We start from the raw sequence: 4,666 nt of genomic DNA on the forward strand, positions 1-4,666 counted from the left end.
CACGAGTGGAAGACATTCTTGGTGATGCAATACTAACTAATATTCTTCTTATAAGTTTTCATCTATTACTTTTAGTATCTTCTCTTTGTTCATAACCGATATCACTCAGAAATCGTTTTATTCTGTTTTTATCACGCTCTATGTCTCTTTCGTTTACATCTTTATAAGTAATAAACATAGCAAAGCCTTTAAAAAATCATAGACTTTACCTTTAACTTTTATACCATCAGGTACTAGAGATACATCTATACCATTTATTTTAAATTTGTTCGAATTTGGATCAACTTATTTTAATTCGAATTGATTATTTAGTTGTTTACCCATTAGTAATAAAATGTCAATCATTTCATTGTCTACAGCAAATAGTTTGCCTCTATCATCTTAAAATGTTACGTGTGGAACAGGTGTGGGTGATAAGAGAGCAGCTCGTTCATCAAGTAGGCTGCTTTGTCGTTGGTGCACCACTCTTTGAGGTGTCGTCGGCTAGTGCTGCTAAAGTTTGGTTGTGAAGGGCTTGCATTGTTTCACTATGGATCTGCCATGCTTCACCATTAGAATTTAAAGCTTTAGTTGCTGGATCAAATAACTCTTCTATGTCACCATAACATTCTTGTTGTTTTAATTTATCTTCTAATCTATTTCATCTGTCTGGTTTTTCTAGTTTAGTTAATTCTATAAGTGGTTCTAGCTGAGACATTTTTCATAGTTGATAAAACTATTTTAAAAATCATATAGTATAATAGCAGCTTCAATTAACTTTCTATCATCATTAATAGTTAGCTATTAAAAATTATTTATTAATAGATCAACTTGGTTGTCTTCGCATAGCCCTAGTTTTATTAATACCTAAATTAATAATCTACTTTCCCATACAGTTCTCTCTGTGTTAAACATTAGTGCATTATACTAGTTTCCATGTTTAGCTTTGTTACAGTTTTTTTATTCCTTTCTCTTTTGAACTGTAGTTTTTGAAGCTATATGTCGTTGGTGATAATGTCGTTGGAGTTATAAAAGCATCAATAATTTTAATTCCAAATCCTTTTTTAAATTTACCTGGAGCTTGATTATAAGCTTTGATAGTGAAATCTAGATTGGACAAATCCATGTGCGTCACTAACTTCACCTTCACTAAAACTTAATACATAACTATCTGTATCCATATAAGGGATAGTTATGTATTAAGTGTATATCTTTAAGTGATGGTTTTAGTATATCATAGAAGAAATCATACTTATGTAGTTTACATAATTCTAATATAGTAACACCTACATATATTGGTGACTCATATTCTATTTTTTTCTTTGTATATTCAAGTTGGCTATAATCCTTGTAGTTTTACTCTTAAAAGTTGATTTACTTATACATTTAATTATCTTTTCTTCATCATGCAAGAACTTACTTTGAAGGAAGTGTAGAGCATTCAAGCACCTTCCAAATAATGAGTTACTCAATAATTTCTTTACATTCTTTTCCGCTTCAGTTTTAGCGGTTGCTCTTTTATCTGTGGTGTTTTGAATACAATCTCTACATATATAATCTTGTTTAAAAATATTTACTCTATGTATTTTAGTTACTTTTGCACCCATCTTAACGTATAACTTTAACATTCTATAATGAGCCATATATTCTCTTTTATTGCTTTGGTCTAAGATTAGTTTCTCTGTCCTTGCTCTACCTTTCTCTTTTTCTCTATAACCTAATTCATTATCATTTATCTTTCATTTATTAGGCATTAGAGATAGTTGCTCTGTTTTATCTTTACAGTCATCGTTGTAATCAATATCACGAACTAAATAATAAGCAAAGTCACTATAATCTGGGGTATTTAATTTATTATCTAGAGATGTAGTAGTGTAAATGAAGTCTTTATAAGGTAGATATTGCATCACTGCATAGCCATATAGGTTGTTTGCGTCTATGTACCAGATAGACCTGTTACTTTTACTACTGTTGACCAATCTATCGCCCATTATACTACATATACCACTCTGCTTCAATGAAATCATCCAGCACTTTTTTTATCTTGTAATGTATCTAATGTGACACCACTTGACATTAACCAGCAATCATAACTATAACCTGGGAGCCTTACATAGTGTAGAAGATTGACACCGAATTCATTCTTACTTGGATTATCATATTCATTCATGCAATAGTTTAATATTTCCATATCATTCCACAAAAACTCTATACTTAAATCTTTACCAGTTTTAAGTCTGTTTTCATTATTAAAGATATCTACTTCTTCTTGTGTTGGTAATTTATTAGAGATAGAGGATTTGAACTCTTCTATTTTTAGATTACCGATAACTTCTTTGCCGGAGTCTAAACTAAAGTATTCATATCAATACAGTGTTTTTGTTGTACAGTGAGATATCTTTGCCATTTGATCTAGACTTATAGCGAAGAAGTTATAACTATCTGAGATTTTAGGATTACCAATACTTAACAACTTAGACTTACCAGCAGCTAATAGTATGTTATCTACTTTTCTCTTGTCATTATTCTGTCTAAATAGTTCACTATAGAGTAAATTGAAATAATACCCGGAGCCATTATGAAATATAACAGGAATGAAGTTTTGTTGTTTATATCTTAGATTACACATATTACAAGCGGGTCCTCTATATTTACCAGTCTGATGAAAGTGAACTCTTACTTTGTTCTTACGTTGTTCATACTACATATATGACATATGTTATTAGCATTATGGTATAGCTCATCTTGAGTGGAAAATATGATCTGTTTGTTGTACTTGAGTGGTAAACATATATAATTATATATCTAAAAATATATTTATAAATATATGTATATATATATATATATATATAAATAAATTTATATATATATATATATATATATATATGTATGTATATATGTATAAATGTATGTATAAATATGTTTATATATATATATACATATCTATATAAAAAAATATTTATATATATATATATGTATATATATATATACAATATGTATTATAAAGATATATATATATATATATATATAAAAATGTGTGTGTATTATTTATATATATATATATATATATATATATATATATATATATATATATAAATATATATATATATATATATATATATATATATATATATATATATATATATATACATAAATTTACCAGTCTCATGAAAGTGAACTCTTACTTTGTTCTTACGTTGTCCATACTACATATATGACATATATTATTAGCATTATGGTATAGCTCATCTTGAGTGGCTGTAATCTTTCTTGAGACTTTCATGAGACTCTCATATGTTTCAATAGTTAGTAGATCAGTAGCAAATCATTTGATAGTCAGGATCGAAATAGTATTTAAACTCACAATCGAACTTGTAACCCACACTTATTGGTATGCGTTCAGCAATGATATTTATTAGTATAGGACTTTGCCGATGTTTCACCGTGTTCTGTGATGGTGATAACATAACATTCTATATCGGCAATTATATTTTTTATTTCTTGGCGTTTGTGTTCATTTATAAAAGTAAAATGTTTCTTCTTAGGGCAAACAATCTGTGGTTTAAATGAGTAACTACATGTAAGATTATTACATTTAATTTGTGAATCAAACCAATATGTACATCTATTACAATAATAGTGTTTATGGTTCTTTTTATTCGGTCTTTCTATTAATGTTTCTATTGTTTGTATTAGGGCACAGTGTTCTGTTCGACCTTTGGTCGCAGACAAAGCTCGTTGTTCATCATGGTGAAGCATTTGCGAAGCAGGTTCCCTGATGGTCGGCGATCCATCGCAAACTAATATTCTGACATCTTTTCTGTCTTTATCAAAATCATCCACTAATTTAAATAGCTCTACTTTACCCTCAACATAAGCTGTATATAGCCAGATGTTAATATTACATAATTTTGGAATGCTTATTATATTAGCCAAATCATCTTTCTTGTTGTCATGGTACAATTAGATTATTTACATAATTAACTTCGCGAGTTGCGTGGTTTCTGGCAGGATGTAGCCAAGCGGTAATAGATAGTTGTAGCGTTATTTGTAATTACGTATATTTAGTATTGATTTAGAATTTTTTAGATCTGGTGGTAAATCTATATAACTACCAACAGATGCTTTAGTTGGTTCAATATTTAACTGAAAACTTCTTACCCCAAGAAACTCAAAGTCGAAGCCATAACCTTCATATATTTCTTTTTCAAAATCAAGCCATTGTTTAAAGTTACTGTATTCATACATAGCCTTATTAATATGATTTTAACTTCTTTTTTAGTTCTCTACTTGTACTCACACTCTGCTGTAATCTTTCTTCTAGTGAGTAATTAAATGCTTTATCTATGTCTTCAATGTAATTTCTAGTTTTATCAGTAATATAAAATTCTCTCAGGTTCAAACTAGAGCTTATATCATAGTCTTCAGTGTCCTCTAGATAATTTCTATTGAGACCATATGAGTGGGTAGTAAGGGCTACTTCATTTCTAAAAGTTTCATTACATTCTTTACTTTCGTACTTAATTCTAGTATAAATAATATCATTAGTGCCAGTTTTAGCCTTAGTCACAGTTTTAGCTTAAGTTTCACTTTTAGATTCATCAATCAGCTCTTTCGTTCTTTCTAAGTGTTCGCTTGTTAAAGTGTGCTTGAGAAACTCTCATTGAATTGAAAGATAAATTACAGA

The sequence above is a fragment of the Convolutriloba macropyga genome, chromosome 14, assembly GCF_964194025.1.
Source record: "Convolutriloba macropyga chromosome 14, txConMacr16.3, whole genome shotgun sequence".
In the NCBI taxonomy this organism is placed as follows: domain Eukaryota; kingdom Metazoa; phylum Xenacoelomorpha; order Acoela; family Convolutidae; genus Convolutriloba; species Convolutriloba macropyga.